This window comes from Ambystoma mexicanum, chromosome 3p, assembly GCF_040938575.1.
Source record: "Ambystoma mexicanum isolate Mex_15411 chromosome 3p, UKY_AmexF1_1, whole genome shotgun sequence".
NCBI classification, from domain to species: domain Eukaryota; kingdom Metazoa; phylum Chordata; class Amphibia; order Caudata; family Ambystomatidae; genus Ambystoma; species Ambystoma mexicanum.
In genome coordinates, this window is record NC_090925.1 from 417512373 (window position 1) to 417531463 (window position 19091).

Sequence of the window (19091 nt, forward strand, 5' to 3'; positions counted from 1 at the left end):
ACATTAAAGTGCCGAAGGGGATGATGGATCTTAAAACAAACTCATAAAGAGTCTGGGTGCCGATTGGTATGTGGCTAAAAAGTGTATTTCATTCCAAGCCAGGCTATTTTAAAATATTTCAAAACACGAAGTATGAATACCTAATATAATCCCTGTTATTAGAATCACATAACATAACCGGAGTGGCTTGCTCGGAACGAGAAGCATGATTGAAATATATAACTTTAATTTCAATTAAAAAATTGTCAAAATCGATATTTCTGTCATTTGACATTTTAAAAAGCCCAGAAAAGTTTAATTAAGGGATCCGGACTGATCAACATAAGAACATATTATTAGTCGAATTCTAAGAGAAAGGCAACCCATTCCAATTTAAAGCTGGATCGTGTCACGAGAGTGAGAGGGTGGTGTTACTGACAAATGGTCCTGAAACTCAGATTTGGGAACTGTCCCTGACTGCCAAGACAGCCAATGACAAAAAAGGGGAAGTTACAATAGCTTTGTCATCACTAGGGCAGCAAAGAATGCTAACTCTTACCGAATGGGAATTAGATGTGAGCTGAAATCACTTTAGGGCGAGATTGTGAGCTATGTAAGCGCAAAACCTTTGGGAAGAGGGGCAAATAAACCAAAGAGTGGATGCCAAGGGGGTTGATTGCAGAAAACATGCATGTGGGAGAGAGCAGATTGGATTGAATCCAAAGCCTTACCCAGGGTAACTGGTTGCAAAAGGGATACCAGAGCAAGACAGAGTGCCGAGACAGAGAGGGACTTGGGAGCTCTATCCTGGGACAGATTCCCAAAGAGGCAGAAAGTGACATGGGGCCAGCTGGTGGTCCCTGTCTGCCTACCTACTTGTTAGTGATCAGAGCCAAAGTGACTATAAATGCTATTGGGAATTGCATCTTTTTTCCCGATTGAATTCAAATAAATACAATATCCCTTTTGTAATTAAAGGTATATTTGTGGAACCCGGATTAGATCAATATCATTGGGAACCAGAATATTGCCCTAAGTGGATGTGCTTTGGTGAATTTTACTAAATGAAATATAACCCTGTCAGTGCAAACATTGCGGATGGTCTCTGTCTTTCTATCTGTGATATCACACACATTGAGTGTGGCTCTTTAGTGATCTGGTATTGTGCGACTGTCATAGCCAATAAGGTAACTGAATCCTGTTTGTCTGATAAATCAACCCAACAGGGGGAGCTGTTGTTTAAAGGGGCTGAGTCACTAAGAGAAAAGAGTGAGTAGAGTACACTGCCCACCACTATCCTAGGAATAGATTTTTCAAATACAACTTATTTATCTGAACAGCCCAATATTTTAGACAATCCACAGAAGCATCATTGAGTCAGAAAATAGGAATACATAGTTGTCATGTATCACTATGTACTAAGGCTATTAGGTATTCTGAAGGAAGACAGAAATGAACATGTGGACCTTAGGATAACACCCCTACGGAATATAGAAGGATACATAGATTCGATGTTCTTTTGGTATTTCATAGACACATGGTTTTACTACTTTCCTGCAAAACATGTTTTTCAATCTGTTAGAGTTTGTGAATACAAATACATGTCACTTATCCTTAGGATGATTGTATTTTGGCAAATGTAATGTATCAGTCTGAACAGGCATACCCCTGTGGGTTGTAAGGGGGTGCTTGTTTGGAATAAATGATGATAATTCAATTATAGTGTTCATCCTATTAGATAATAAGACAAGCGCTACAAATGTAATATTCATGTACATATTGTGGGGACTTGGATTGCAACAGTGTATTTAGTGTAAATCTCTTGCATTGTGAGTGGATCACTTGCAAATTCCATCTTATATATTTGAAATGAAATCAATTGTTATTGCAAACCAGCCTGTTTCTTGTCCCAGAGTGTGGTTGTGACATTATTATACGTTGGCCCTGATAGATTAGGGATTTCCAAGTTCGTTAAAAGAACCTTAAATAAAAGTTTAATGTTATGTGCATATTACTTCAGGTGGGTCGCTAAATGGTCCTGAATCAGGTGTCACCCGATTAATTTACCCTAAAGGATGAATGCGGGATGCAATGAGAAATTCTCAGTCACTGTGTGCACAATGCATCAAACCAAGGACTGACCCTACAGAGTCCCTGACCTTTAGATGGGTGGCCTAGAAGGTCCAAGCACTGTAGAAAATAGAAAAGGGGTAACCAGCTGGGCAGGAGGCAACCCACTCAAGGACAGTGCGGTGGAAGCCAATGTGAGGCAGAGTCATGATGAGAAATGATTGGTCAACAATATCAAAGGCAGCAAAGAGATCAATGAGCATGGGTATAGAATAATGCACAAAAAATATCACACAATAAATAAAACGTGTATATATATATATATATATATATATATATATATATATATATATATATATATATATATATATATATATATATGTGTGTATATATATATATATATTAAAGAATAAGGAGGAGAGAGGGAAGACCGCACTCTACGCGGATCCAATCAAGTAAATCAATCCAAGAGGAAAAAAGCGCAGCTCACAAGAGGATATTGGAGAACATATTTAATGGAAACGGCACATGATGTGCAAAACAAACGGCTGGGGAAACAGCAAACAAACAGAGGCAGGACGCCTATAGGCACGACCTGCTTACAACGTGTTTCACGCTCGACTGAGCGCATGGTCACGTGAATATATAAAAACAAACTGTAATACTCCGCAGCTTCCACTAGATGTCGGCCTATGCACAGCATGTGAATCTAAGCAGATACAAGCATCAGAAATACGATTACGGTGAGTAATGTATCCCATATACACATATCTATACAATGCGAACGAATAATGTAGCACTAACATTGTGTTATTTAGGTTTTATGAACATTCTTCACATTTATTCTTCTGCAGAATTCTTTTGCCGATTGTACTGCTTTTTTTACCACTAAAAGCAGGGGGGTCCCCTGCAGACCCTTTCCACTCTCACCCACTCTATAACCTTTACCCAACTTATCTATTTTTTTGTAGTAAAAAAAAGGTAAAAATGCTGCAAAAAAAACAATTTGTAGAAAAGCACAATTTCATTATTTACTGCAATTTACAAACAACTTAACGAAGTGAAAAGACCCCTTTCAAAGGTGATAAATCACATGGTTAACAATTTGACATTTGAAATAGAAGGAATATGAATTACAGACAGGCAACAGTGTAGCCTGACATAAGAGAAATGGAGCACTTTCAAAGATGTGCACCTAGTGGAAATGTCTATTTGCTATTGTACAAATTAAGGTTAAAATTCAGACATACTTGGAAGATTCCAGATGTTTTATTGTAACACTATATTGTTTGACAATTAGTTTTTTAATTCACAGCTGTAGCATTCTTTGGATGCAGGGGAGGGGCGGTTTCCAATAACAATTTAATTTACAAGGTATATATTGTCTATGTTTAAACATAGTGCTTTGCACAGAAATTAACGTTTAACGCTAACATGTTAGGGACAATTTAGACATGCTTGTCTTCCTTATTTTTACTTTCTTCCTAATTTCTAGTTACTTTTATTGTCAAAATCGTTTTTTTACCTCTAAGGCCTGATTCATAGAAACGTGTGCCTAGATCCTGCAAAGACTGCACGCAGAGAACGACTCTGCATGAGCCTGCGCGTGTACGCTTTTCTGCGTGCTCTGCGTATTCATGGAATTGTTCCCGCAAAGTAAGCCTATATGCAAGTTGCGGCCGGAATGCCGCCATCATGCCCCCCGCAAATCACAAACTACCACTAATACCCAGCTCTGCGTGTGTCCTTGGGCACAAACTAATGCCCCCCTGTAATCAAGACAGCACCCCAGCGACACTGCATAGGGTCCCTCATAACTATCCCCAGCAACCACACATCATGCGTACCATGCATCGTAAAAGTTGTAATTTCTTTGTAAAAATGCGTGCGAAGCGCCGTAAAACATGCCTGCACCCAGCTACATTGCTTACATGCACCCTTAAGTTTGATCAGAACCCTGATTGCGTGCATGCACCTCTTAATCCAACATACGATCTTACCTCTGTGTGGTGATTCCCATGCGCAAGTGTCTGTACTCCTGCCTTCGGGTTATGGTTGGATCAAGAGCTTTGCGTGGTCATTTCCAAGACGTGAGGTTGCGCGGTTAGATCCATGAATACGATTTGTACTGCGCAGATGTGGGCGTGTGATTTACTTGTGCGGCCCATCCCTCGGAATGCCTGCATTTTACCTTGTTCTTCCTCATTCTGCATGTTCCAACCCCTATTTAGATCTCTGTGTAGGCCTAAGCCACACTTTGCGAGGAGTCTTGCAGAAGGCGCTCGACTAATCGCAGAGGCGCGCTAGTCCTGCGCGAAGTCCACGTAGGTTACGGAAATTTACCACACTCACAATTCCATGAATTGACAAAAGGGGTTACACGAGCAGGGTCCCTATTTAGCGTGCCATAATTCCATGAATCAGGGCTTTAATGGTTCCCTCTTTCATTTTACAATAAAACATTATTCATGGGATATTTGTACATATAAACAAGGATAGATGAGAGTGATGATGATAATGAGAACATTAGGGACATGGGTGTGCTCTGTTTCCACTGAGTGACCACTGCAGGGGTTGGGTCCATGCATTTCCAGAAAAGGTGTGAAGTGGTAGCACACTATTCGCTCTAGAGTTTTGTGAAAGTTACCTCAAAGCCGGCTGGCAAGATCCCAGGGTACGATCCATGAGAGGTTGAAGAGACGGAGCAGCAGGTTCACATAAGGGATGCTTGTCGATTAACGGTTTGGAGTGTGACTGGGTCTACCAGTGATTGTGATTACAAGGGGTTGCCAAACCAGAGGATGGGGGCCAGTTGAGCCTCATTAGTGGGGGAGAAATCAGACAGAATGATGTGAAAGTGCGTTGGTTGTGGAGAGAAAGCAGGAGGAGGGAGGGAGATGCAGGTAGTGAGGATGTCACAGAATTTGGAGATTTTAAAGTAGCAAGGAAAGTCACCAGCTGAGAGAAAGGAAAGAATAGGGAGTGTTCTGTGGAGGCAGGCATGGACTGGAAACATCTGTGAAACCAACCGTTTTGTGCAAAAAACGGATGTTTATTTTTTATTTTTTTCAAGAATTCTGCATTAAAAAAAATAAAGGCTCAAAAAAGGGGAAAGAAGGGGATAGAAGGGCCGATGGGCCAGAGGTGGAGTGGTGGGCAAGAAATCAGAGAGTGAGTAGTGGGCCGGGGGGGGAGGGGTACGAAAGAGGGAGGAGGAAGTGACTGGAGGAAAAGAGGGAGTAACTAGGGGGAAATAGGAAGTGACTGGAAGATAACAGTGGAGTGACTGCGGTAAAGACGGGAGACTGGGCGTAGGAGTGATCAATCAGCACATTGGGGGAAAGCATGAGAGGGAAGAGTCTGATGGAGTGGGAGAGAGGAAGGGCAATGCAGAACGAGTGAGGACTTGGGGGATGAGCTGGTGTGAGTAATTGGGAGTGTGGCAGGGACTGGGGATTGTGAGTTTGCAGTGTGACAGAGATAGAGAGTGTGCACATGGACAGAGTGAGAGGTTTGTAAGTTTACATTGTGATAGAGAACTGGTGAGTTGGTGGGGTTTGAGTGTGGGCAATTCTGGGGATTGGACAACAATTAAGGGGAATATTAGCACCATTAATAGTGATAACAATCAATAAAGTTAATAATATGAAATATGCAGACGGGTCAACACAAACATGTAGAGTAAACAAGCACGGTTCTCTCAAGCCATCTGGGACTCATTCCATTAGAGTGCAAGCAGAGATAACCTCAAAAGGTGCAAATAATGACAACCTGGATCCCGTGCGGCCTCACACACACGCTGCCTCTTTCTAGCAACCTGGCACTCTTACACCCTGGCTCTCTCACAGCCTCCAGTCAATGAAAAAAAGTGTCACTGAAATGCTGCGATAAGTACAATTTTGTGCCACACAAATTGCTTTTTCGTGTCGCCAATTGTTCTATTTCCTGCAGCAATATCCTGAATGCTCTGATAACCAAGAAAGGAGAAGGAGTTTTGCGCCAGCAGCAGGAGTAGAGGAGCATATTTGTTCTCAGTTGTTGGATGCCATATGGGATTCGTTGTAGAGTGTGAAACTCTGACGTCCTGACATTCAAAGCCCTCCAGAGCACAAGGGCAAATACCGGTGCTGTCTCCTCCTCACATTTCCACCTCCAGTGGAACACACCTTTCTGTCGTAGTATGCCACCTGTGGACTCACTCCCCACTGGAGGTCATTCTACCTGTTCTCACTGTCTTCCAAAATCCTGGGATGGGAGAAGGACACAGCGACACAGTCCCAGAAGGGGCCCTCTAGGGCAGTCACAGTTTTGAGAAACATGTTCACTGTGAATGAGGTGGCTCCTTGGCTGACACATCTGCAAGGACAGTGAGCTCTTCATCACAGAATGTGTACTTCTTTTGATTGCCATTTCCACAGGCTTCCGTAGCTACTGGATGACTACCCCTTGCTGTGATTCAGAAAGGATTGTGTTTTTTGTTGTTCTGACTATACCACCTACAAGCCAAAACTATTTCATTGGAGTACAGCTAGGAGGGAGATGACGAGTGAGGAGGGACACACAGCTTGTGGGTGTTGTTTGGTTATTTCCTCACCCATTGGCTGCCCATGGCCATGCTAATCCCGATGGTAGCTGTAAATGTGCAAATGCTGCAATAAAAATGTCTTACTCAAGTGTGCCATCAGCCACCTGATTCTTATTCTTTTCTCTGCACCGAAGTCTAGTTTCAAACAAGCATTAAGAAAGCTGACGATTTTGGCTTGTGTAAAGTTTGTCGATGGGTATTTGCAGGAACTGCTATCAGATACAAAGATAATAATAATTTTTTTCAGCTTTTGCCATTTTATGGAAAAATGGTGTAGAGGAGGGGCCAAGTACCCCACCAAATGCTGCACCCCCATGTTGCCTATGTGTTGGGAGCCAGAAATTGCGACACGTGCAGTACCAGTAAGAATGCCTGTAACGCAGAGAATCCTGGAAACAAGGTATCCATTGAGAAAACCCTATATGCATTCACTGAGAAATAATGGCCTGTTGGACAAAGTCCAGGAGGAAGTGTGGAATGAGTGAAAGAGAAGACTGGTGACGTCATGCAGAGCAGAACTTATGTACCCAGAGAAGATGCACAAGGCAAAAGAACATAGGCGTTCTATAGGATCTGAAGAGGAGGTGGTAAAGGTGAACAATGTCTCGGGCTCGAGATGAAGATGCTCATGCTAGAGAAACGCTGAAGAAAAATGCAAATTAGTTGACACTTGTACAGACGCAGTAACGCAAGTAGACAAAGTGATCTTAAGGCTAGCTATGTAGTGAATAGTTGTGGCAATGCACCAATGTATAATACATAGGAATGTATAGAACCTGGATATTCCACAGTGCACTTTAACCAAGGCTTGAAACCCTGTGATTGGAAAGGGTTTTTCAGTGTGACACAGTTGGAAAATAACGGATGGTGAATGAGAATTCAAACAAGGCTTGGCTGGCCCAGCACCAAGAAGTCGAGGCCACCTTGAGCCTGTTTGTCCATCCAGTAGTTACATGATTGTGAAAAAGAAACAAACTTCTGTTTAAGGTCGAATGGAAAACATTGAAGGTGTCAAAAGTTCATCATTTAATAGAATTAAATGCTGCAAAGAGCTTGAAAACACAGTATCCGAGTCACATGGTCAGATCAAATGGTCAGATCAAAATAGACATTGGGTCGAGCTACACCGAAACCAAGAAGATACTCCCTTTATTTCTCAGGCACAGAGAGCTTTTGCAAGGCCAAGTTCAAAGCCTTAATTGACTGGCAGACTGCAAAAGTGATGATAGATGTTTGACTAATTGGGAGTCGGCGCATGATCACGCCAACCCTCCCTGCACCTGGTATGCTAGCCTGCGTGCTGCTAGCGTGTGGAATATTCCACAAGTGTGCAAGAGTGCCAAACCAATGGTAGAAGGCCACGTATTAAGGAGCCCTATAGTTTGTGTAACCAAGAAAGTGTTGAGTATTAGAGTGACATGGAAGATGACTTGCACTTAGGATGGGCTTAGTTGCCCACCTGACAGTAGAAACCCAATCACAATCTACGTTAGTATGAAACATATACTTTGATGTTCCCTGTAAGCCTATCACATCATCAAGTAGGTTTTTGTAGTTTGCCACGTAGTGTGACATTCTTGATGACAAGTTTTTGCTATAAAGGTTTTTTATAATATGAGCTGAGAGAAATCGAGCGAACGTCCATTGATTTCCGTTGTAACTCCCTGTTTTAGACCTTTGCAATTAAAACAGACCAAGCTTTGCCAGCTTCCTGAGTCGGTTTGATTATTGATGTTTGAGTAAATTCTGCATCCCCAGCTATCTCTAAGTATTGCTACCTCATCTTAAAGGGTGGTAGGTTTATGGGTTCACATGGTAGCAGAGAGATGATGGTTCAGAATCCATCGACCCAGTAGGCTTTTAAGGGTCTCGGAAATATCAGATTCTCTCCGAGGACCGTGAGGCTCTGTGTGGATAGCAGCCACAACAAAATCTTGCAAGACAAACGAATTAGGTGGTACAGGTCCCTCTTTCACAGAATTCCCCTCCCGGTTTCTACAGGCAGCTGAGCAGACTGAAGGCTCAGGTGGCCGATTGAGGAGGAGGCGAACCCGAGGGTCAGGAGCTGAAAAGCGAATGGTGATTAGATTGAGAGAGGTGGCAAAAACAATTGTGCATTAAATGGAGAAAGTGACAATGGGGAGAAAGTCATGGAGGGTTGGTGGGGTATTTGAGGAAATGACGAAGAGCGCCAGGTGAAAGATATATGGACAACGAGTGATCCATAAAATAAGCCCAGAATCCTATGTCAATGGACGTCTAGAAGGAATTGTTTTAGAATCCAAGTGGATACTTAGGCGACAAACAAATAGATCTGTTAAAGAAAACAATTCAAACTATGATCAGAGTTATTATTAGGGGCGAGAGTAGCCACTAAGAGAGTTGGCAGGAGTATATGTGGGCCGTCCAGTTTGTCTGTCTTCTGTATATTGTATGTATTATATGTGATAAAGGAATTATGAAATGTCAAAGAGCGACAAGCTATGCATTGTGGTAAAAAGCTGAGAATAGATTATTTATTTATTTAGTTCTCAAAAGTATTGATTGAACAGGAAGACTGAAGTAAAGTGAGACACAAAGGTTTGGAGCTGCCACGATTGGTGCACGCTCATATTGTGTTATTTTTCTGAAAAGTATTTTCTGTGTAAAACGACAGTAAGTATTGACAGTCAAGTGAGACTAGTCATGATGTAGGATGTTACTCCGTTCTTGCACCTGTGCAAATAGCTGCCAAAACACGCACCTAAGCTTAAGCAATATAGTTCGGAATGGGTTAAGGGCATGACAGATAAAATGTTCATGCCATGGCCACAAGGGGGTTCACTGCAGCGTATACAGGAAAGAAGTTAGAAAAAAGATTAGCCAGCTTAGAGCTTTGGAAAATGTACCAGAAGGAACTCGCCTCCTGAAGGTTGGATGCTTAACCTGTGTAAAAAGGAGGGTGTCTAGCCTTCTGCTCTTCCTACCATGCCTGAAGTAAATGGTAATAGTACAAAAGACAGGGGACTGCATTCATTAAGAGAGCTTAAGGCAGCTACAGGATACAGTAATCCGACGCAAAAGGCGCCTGCATATACAAGTGACGAAGGTCCAGAAAAAACTCCAGAAAGGGATGTAATCTCTAAGGTCCCACGGAAAAAAAAAGAGAAAAGTGAATGGCTGGGTATGACTCTAGATATAGAGCGAGAAATTAAGAGATGGAAAGGAGAAAGCTGACGAGATAGTGCTCATACAGAGTGAATGGATGAGCGGTCCGATATTGCTCAAACTTGATAGGAAGAGCATCGAGGAAGTACGGCAAGGGGACGATCAATACGAGCAGGATAAAAAAGACAGGAAAGAGAGAAATGATTGAGAGAATACAAGGCTAAAAAGAAGTGTAGACTAAGACCAAGAGCAACTGTATCAAGAAGAACAGTTAAGAAAAGAAGAAAGGGCAGAAGAGCAAAGAAAATATGACAATAGGCAGAGAGCAATCGAAGAATGAGACAGGCTAGAAAAGAGAAGAGAAGAAGATGAATAACAGAAATTAAGAGACAAAAGAATGCAAAGACGCAGAGATGATGAGGTGCATAGGGAAAATGAAAGAAGGGAAGTGAAAAGACAGGAAGAGGAAAGGATTAGGGAGGAAGCAAAGAAGGCAGAAGACAAGTGACATTGATTGCATTGAAAGAGAGTTAATTGAACCAAATCCAGTAGTGGCATGGGAGGACATAGAGGAGTTCCTCCCATCGCAAGAACCAAGAACCTATGCCAGAACCCTCTAGAATAAATCTAGAGGAAAATTTTGAGATAGGAGATATTGGAGACACAATCGAAAAGGCCTATTAAGAGATGAGGGCAAAAGGTGAATCATGAAGTAAATGGAAAGATGATCGATCTGAAATTGCCCAATCGTGAGGCAAGGAGGGAGGCCGATTCAGCCTCGAGCATAGAGCCTGGTCTTTGGACAGGCTTAAACTAAATAGAGATGAGACAGAGGATAGTCATATGAGTTAGGGACAAGATATAACAGACGAAGAAAGGGAAACCTTCTGTGGGGAGGAGGATGGTGTGTGTGGCCCTGAGGGGTGTTTTCAGACAGACAAGGAAGTGAGATGGTCGGATTTGGACCTACCTAAAGAAAGAATGCTAGAGCCTATGGCGCAGTCAGAGCAACCTAAAAGACGACCTCTTAGTGAGAGGGGGGGATTTGCCACCTTATGTGAGCAGGCTGAGGTCATTACCAAGAAGAAGGCGATCAGGAACCATTGTCCCTGCTATGAACAGGCAGACGATGAGAGACGATTGTTATTTTGCGATTTTGCAGTTTCCCTTGTTAGAAAAAGGAGGGGCCATACCGCAGTATGTTTCGTGGCCCCAGATGGATAAGGATAATCTAAGGTATAAGCTCCCGAGTTTAACTTTAGGCGCCGGGAAATGGATCGATGAATTAGATAAAATAACAGGAGGAAACACGTTAGCTATAGGGGACATTAAGGGTCTTCTAGCAGCTATCCTTGGGGAAAGGGCTGATGACATTTAGACAAGAGCATGATATGCAAGTGTCACAGCATAGAGCACACTGCATTACGGAGCACTGTTTAATAATTGTAAAGCGTCAGCCTGGAAAGCACTTAGAGTACAATATCCTGATATGTCAGATATAGGCGCTATAATGGGACGAAAGATGCAGAAAGGTGAAGATCCGCTTGCTTACATTCAGAATTTTCAAGTGCAGTGGTCTTTGGAAACTTGAGAGCCATGGGGGAAATCTATACCTGTATTCTGTCATATATTATGTCAGGGGTTGCCAGACCAGGTACAGAGACAGCTGAAGAGGCTGGTGGGTTTTGAGGCAAAGCCATGGCCAGAAATACAGCTGACCATCGCGCACCTTTGTCGATAGTTGCAAGAAAAGAATCGAAAGATAGAAGATGCTAGGAAAATTGAAGAAGCTAAGTTAATGCAGAAGCAACTGTCGAAATGTGCTATAGAAGGGGCGATGCTGACTAGTGGAGAAGGGCCAGGATCACAGTAAGTATCAGGTATGTCGCAGGAGAATAACTAACAGCAGTCGGATAAAGGAGGGAACGGATTTACGCCAAGAGGCAGAGGAGGCATCCGTGGAAGAGGAGGCTTTCAGAATAATCGAGGAAACTTTCAGAATAACCAAGGCGGGTTTCAGAATATGCAGAATGACAATCAAAGCATGCAGGGAAGGCAAGTTAGGAGATTCCCTCCTGTATGTTGGATGTGTGGAATGACAGGGCACATTGCGTGAACATGTGGGAGCCAAGGATATGTGCAAAATGGCCAATTCTCAAGAGGGGGGAAGAACTTATCCTTCAGCATATAGCCCACAAAACAAGGATGGGTTCGCCCAAGATCAGACAGTGTATCAAGCACAGGTGCCGCAAACACAAAAGGCTTTGCAACCACAGCAAGCACCATTGAATCCGCTGAAAGGGCAGTCACAGCACGCACCCAGGCAGATACAGCAGAGTGCAAACACGGAACAGTTATTGACTCCTAGAGTAGGGGGTGTCACTGTCACGGGAGGGAATCCTTTTACAGGCATGGGAATAAGTATGTACCCACAATAGGACAGCTCACAGGGTGACTTGATGTGTTCAGTACTATTGGTGATGCCCAATACTCAAGAGGAACGGAGGGTTGACGTTATCATAGGAGGTAGATCTGTTTCTTTTTTGGTAGACACAGGGGCAACTCGCCCATGTGTACGAGAGGGACATTTTTCGTTATTGGGTAATGCTATGAATGCTTAGGGATTCTCTGGAGCTACAAGTAGGATTCCTTTTACTGAGAAATTGCCAGTCTCTATACGAGAGTGTGACATGTCCATCCCATTGTTGTATTTAAGACAGACACCAGTTAATATGCTGCGTAGAAATGTAATGACAAATTTAAATATGACGATTTCTTTCACTGATGAAGGCATAGTGTGCTCAACACCAGGAATACATTATTTGAACGTGGGCAAATTTATCATGGCATTTACAGGACAAATAACTCTGCGAGGAACACCGTTAGAGCCAAAGGTTTTTCACTACGGGGTACGCATTTTGTTAACCTGGCTACCCGGTATGGTGGGCAAGATTATGAGAATACCTGATGAATTTCTGTTCATGACACAGATTCCCATGGACAAAGGGGGGGCCAGGTTTTTCCCTTGGAATTGCAGGCCGCCATAGTGCAAGGAGAATTAGCCATGCTTGCAGGTTGGGATCAAGGCAGGTCATGGATAACGCTGATTGCCTGATTGCTATTGAGGAAGGATATAGATTATGTTTAGAGACGACCCGACAGATGACCAAGTAGTGTTCGAGATGAGCATTACATATTGGATCAGGACAGAAAGACGAGAGATCCCACAGAAGATGATGGTAGTGAGACAGCGCCCTGCATTTTCTGATGAAGATATGGAGAAAGTGCCCATTTCTTTATGGACTACGGGCCCCTATGATGTAGGCCTGTTAAAGGGAGTTGGAGAAGTTAAAATTAAATTGAAACCAGGAGCAATATAACCTCGAGCAAAGCAGTATCCTATGTCTCGAGAGGCAGATGAAGGTTTTTTCAAGACTTTACCAGACATGATGAATCAAGGCATCTTAGTGACATCAGAGTCACCATGTAATACCACAGTGTATCCTATCAAAAAATCAAACAAGGGGGGTCCTGGCATTTAATTCAGGACATGAGGCCGATTAACCTGATTGTAGAGGAAGCATTTCCTCTAGTTCCAAATCCAGTGACAATCCTATGTAGAGTCCCGGGTAAGGCATGATATTTCACGGTGATTGACTCGAAGAGTGCGTTTTTCTCAATCCTGTTGCATAAAGATTCCCAAAATCTTACGTCATTTACGTTTCGTCAGACTAAGCTGAAAAGTACATGTTTGCAAGTCTCCATCAATTTTCAACAGGGTCCTGCAGATGAACCTAATCAATATTGATTTGCCAAGTGTCATGCTGCAATACGTAGATGATATTTTGGTTTGTAGCACATCAGAAGAAGAGTGTAGATGAGACTCGTTTCAGCTAATGATTATCCTAGCTGAGAAGGATATAATGTGGACAAAGAAAAATTACAGTACTGCCAAGAAGTGGTGTTGTACATAGGTTAGTTAATCTCGCATGAGGGAAAGAAGGTTATGCCTGAAAGAGCTGGGGATATTCTGAAAACAGCAAAACCACACACGATAAAGCAAATGCAAGAGTTTTTAGGACTATATAATTATGTTAGAGCATGGGTATTTGATTACAGTTCATACACAAGGCCTTTGAAAAAGGCACAGGTAAATCAGGAAAAAAAGGAATGGACTGAGGAGATGGCGGAGGGGTTTGATGAATAAAAAAAGGCAATATGCACAGCTCCAGTTTTAAGAATTCCCAATTATTCTCAGGAGTTCTTTTTATTCCCGCATACAAATGGGACAGTAATGACTGCAGTTCTCACGCAGAGAACTACCTTGGGGTACAAACCTGTAGCATATTACAGTGGGATTTTAGACCCAGTAATGAGGGGTCACTTCCCTTGTGAACAATCGTTGGCTGCAGCTGCGTTCGCTATTGAGAAGTCTGCCAGCATAGTGATGGGGTGTTCCATTACTTTATTTGTTGAGCATTCTTTGCTGTTTTGGAAAAACTAAAGGGTACGCTGACGTCCCAAAGAGCCTCTGCTTATGAGGTGGTCATTTCGAATCTGGCCATCAAAATAGTAAGGTGTAAAATGGTGAACCCTGCCACGTGTGTAGCTGTACGACTGGCAGAGGATGAACAAGTTCATGATTGCTCAAACTATGAGGAATTCTATGACGAGATTCCGAGGGTAAAGGAAAATGCTTTAGCAGTAGGGGAGATTATTTTTATTGATGGTTCTTCAAGGATCGATCAAACTGATGGAGAAAGGCATTCAGGTGCCGCTGTAGTGAAGCACAAGGCTAAGGGGGGATTTGAAGTAATAACGAGTGCAAGACTACATCTCACTTTTCAGCACAGGCTGCAGAATTAGAGGTACGTATTGTCACGCTCTAGAATCACACAGGCCAGGAAGTAACAGTGTACAGTGACTCTGCCTATGTGATGTCAACCGTGCACGCAGGACTAGCACATTGGAAAAGGAGGGGCTACTTCCGAGCATACAGCACTCCAATCCAACAAGCTGCTTTACTGTATAGGCTTTTTAAAGCACTACAACTCCCAGTAGCCATTGCAATAGTTATGTGCACAGCACACACTAAGAGAACAGACTTTATTTCACACGGAAATCAAGTCACAGACGAAGAGACAAAACGGGTTGCATATTCATCTTACATAATGAGTTTTTATACGCCAAACGTGAAAGAGAAAATGGTTGTGATGATGGTTGTGAATGAAAGCTTTAATCATTTATCGCAAACGCAATTAATGGAAATCCAGGGTGAATCCCCACAGTAAGAGAAAGCCCTGTGGACACGGAGGGGGTGCTCTTTATCCCTTCAGAGGCACTGTGGTGACAAGACAGCACTGGTAAACCGGTGATGCCTGGAGGCTTATTAAGGGTGACATTAGGACAGATAACACTACCTTGCGCATGTCACTAGTGAGAGCGTTGCAGCAACCATTGCCGAGGACTGGTTTGTGCTGAACCTGTTAGAACATGTTGCTTTTTAAGTAGTAAATTGCATTGCATGTCAAAATTCTACTGCTGGGCACACGCTGAGATCTGTCAGAGGAGTAAGTCCTCGACCATATGGTCCTTTTCAGCATTTACATATTGATTATGTTGACATGCGGCAGGTCTGTGATGGATATAGGTATATTATAGTGGTATTGTGCACCTTCTCCAGGGGGATCGAGGACAGTCCATGCACACACCCCGATGCCACTTACACTGTGAAGTTCTTAGTCCGAGAAGTATTTCCCAGATGGGAAGTGTGTGAGGTGCTCAAATCAGACAATGGCCCCCATTTTGTGAATGAGGTATTTGAGCAAATTAGCGTATTACTTAGTATTAGCTTATCACCCACACATGAACAGATTATGTGAGAGACTCAACGGTCTGCTCAAAGAGAGAATAGCCTAGTTGAAACTGATATTGAAAAAAGGATGGCTGCACTGCTTGCCCTTGCATTATATGCATTAAGAAATCAGCCAGGGTCTGACCACCACCTCACACCCACAAACTAGTTATAGGGAGGCAAATGAGAAAGCCTCCAACTCCTCATCGAGGACTAGAAGTGATACCGAGACAACAGCAGAATTGTTGGGAGATGAGTTACATCTGTGCTTAACATGTGTGACGGCTAGTATCTCTGTCATTTCAGATCAAGTTAAGCGGACAGGGTGTTGGTCTCAGAACACAGATGAACCACCATACAGCAACCACAGCTAAAGAACTATGTTTACCTAGACTCTTTGCTGGAGATAAAGTTTTAATCAGAAACTTTCAGCTGCCCTTTCGTAGTGGAGGACATTACTCCGTCAGCAGTTAAGATCCTAGGAAGACAAACTTGGATTCACCAAGGAGATGTGAGAGTCTACGCTGGAGAGGCTGCAGCACCCCCAACCCATTCGAAAGCAAGTCAAGGAGAAGAAATTCAGCATGTGCAGACTCAATCGATGACGAGGAAGAAGGACGCAGAGACTTCCAGTAGACAGATAAAAGTGTACATTCGGACTGTGGCTCCCCAGAGACACTCTTTGTAGCTGCTAAGCAAGAAGTAAAAAAGCTATTTTGTTCATGAGCCACAGGAGCATTGCTGACATTGGACTGTGGAGTGCGGAAGTAAGCAAAATATGCCAGACTTGGATTTTGGGTTCGACGACTGGAAGAGGGAGCAGTTCCCTGACTGTTTTCTCAGTGAATTTCTCTTTGGAGGTGCCTGTGGTACTTACTGATGCTGATGTACTCAGAGTACTTCTTGCTGTCTTCATATTTATACTCAGAGCTTACCCTACTCTCATTGAGAGGAGCACTCACATAGGTACTTTTCTCCAGCATCCTAAGAATGGCCCAACCTTTAGACGCCTACTGGCAGCAATAATGGTGCAGATCAGACTATTACCTGAACATCTTATTGGAGGTACAGATGGTCCTTTCTAGTGACGATGCCCATATGCTACTTGCTATGATCCTTTATTATTTGCTTCAAGTTCATCCCTACTTTGTTTGGCGAGACAACAACACTTTTGTGTTCATGAGAGATCCTATAAACCGTCCAGCAATCAGCCAGTTACATGTGGAAATCATTGAACAGAATCAGCAACTACCGGATCATCTGACGAGTTTGTCTGAATAAAATAGTTTTTCCTTCCTTAAAAAGTAATCAAAGGCAAATAAGCATGTGGTCCATATAGCATATGGCAGGTCCAGAAAGTGAGCAGAGTCAACGACGAGTGGAGAGGCATTGATGGTGGAGCCTCATGTATTGGTGCATAATATATGCCTGTTCTACGTTTCTCATTGTTTTTCTGATTCTGCTAATTCACACAGTGTATTTCATTGGTCCCAAGAAAGCAGTGGTCCCTTTGATCCTTCCTACTCTGATTACTCTGGCAGAACTAGACATTGTGAGACAGCCAAGGCCTTATGTAATTATCCCTACTATAGTAGCTCATGTACCTATGCGTGTGACAAAAAATCCAAACCTTCCCTTTGGAGGGAGATCCATTTTTGATTTACTTCATGGTCATTATAGGGAGAATTATTTGGCAAGAATGAAACAGAGACCTAAGAGAAGTGCAAGGGAGGATGATTATGAATTAAAGAATTATTTGGACAGTGCAGCACGTTTGGGGAACAACATGTGGTATCAGCACATGAAAGAGGTGGGAAAGAGCACTTTGGAGGAGGATTGCTAGTTATGTGCACTCCTGCCTTATGCTATGGGGAAATTTTAAATATCCATAGTTATTGAAATAGATGTTCAAACGGCTCATTGCCTTACTCACCTTGCACTTTGCCATACAAGAGGTCAATTCCAGCGTCCAACGGCATCCTTGTTATGGGTGACAGAATGGTCAGCACCAGATGAAGATGATTATGTCCAAGATTTGAAGGCAAGCGCAAGAGCGCATATGAAAAATCATGTGATACGATGCGAACAGCCTAGTATGAAGGGAGGAGGAATCAGATGGGAAGTCAACAGAAGACTCAATTGTAAAGGAATAACTGATAAATAGGTTTGGCGCTGCAAGAAAAGAGGCCAGATGCAGATCTGGGGAACAGTGCTTTCTCCAGACGGATGGGAAGAAGGTGTAGTCATATGCAGAGCTGTAGCAGTAACTGGTCATCACAAACCAGTTATTGAACGAGTAGAAAATTGATGCAAACCTCCATGGCCAAGGCTTGCAAAGTTACTGACATGGGTCGAAGACAAAGGAGGTCCATTGCAGATAGTGCCTCTGGCAAGTGCAGAACTATGCTTCAGAAATAATGGCACAAGAAAAGTTTGAGAGAATCAGCAGTGCGGACAAATCTTTGATGTACCAGGAATGAAGGACAGGACAGCAGTGATAATGGATCACTAGTGGGCCTGTGAATCCAGAGCATACATGAAGCTGCCCAGAGATTGGGGAGGACTATGTTCTATAGTGATTGTCCATGTTTCAGCATTGGTTATCCCAAAGAGTGACTTGAACATTGGCGAGTTCCCAAAAGCAGATCCTCACCTTAGGAAGAAGAGATATGCTGAGCTCTTGAATCAAATGAAAAGAGAGAACTATTTCTCAGCCAAATCGATAGAAGCTTTTGAGGCCATTCCATATGAACACAGATTGTCCAGCAAGACTTCTTCAGTTTTTACTATTATCTTTATGCCTGGGATTCATACAATGGCGAATACCAAATTATTACAGATAACCAGATGGGACCTTTTGCAGACGATCAACACCACTATAAAAGGATTCAATGCTATCACGGAGGAGGTGAGACCAAAAGACTGAGGACTCTTCAGAACAGATATGTCCTGGACATGATCACAGCTATGGATGGAGGTGTTTGTGCCAGAATCGGAGAATCATTTTGCACATTCATACCTTCATTTCATAGAATTACATGCTGCAAAGAGCTTGAAAAACGTGGTTTCCAAGTCACATGGTCAGATCAAAATAGACCTTGGGTCGAGCTACAATGAAATCAAGAAGATACTCCCTTTATTTCTCAGGAACAGAGAGCTTCTGCAAGGCCAAGTTCAAAGCCCTAATTGACTGGCAGACAGGGTCGGACAGGGACAAGAAATAGGCCCAGACACCCAAAATAAAGTCACCCACTCCTTGCCTCAAAAACATTGGCCCACCAATCGCCTCGCAACCCTTGACCTCTAATAACATCACCGGAAGTGATGTCATTTGACCCCAACCCAAAGTGACATCCCAGGAAGTGATGAAACATGACCTTTCACCCCTCAACAAAACAGGAAGTGGCATCAAATAGCATTGTTCCTAAGTACACTACGAAAAATATGGTTATGATT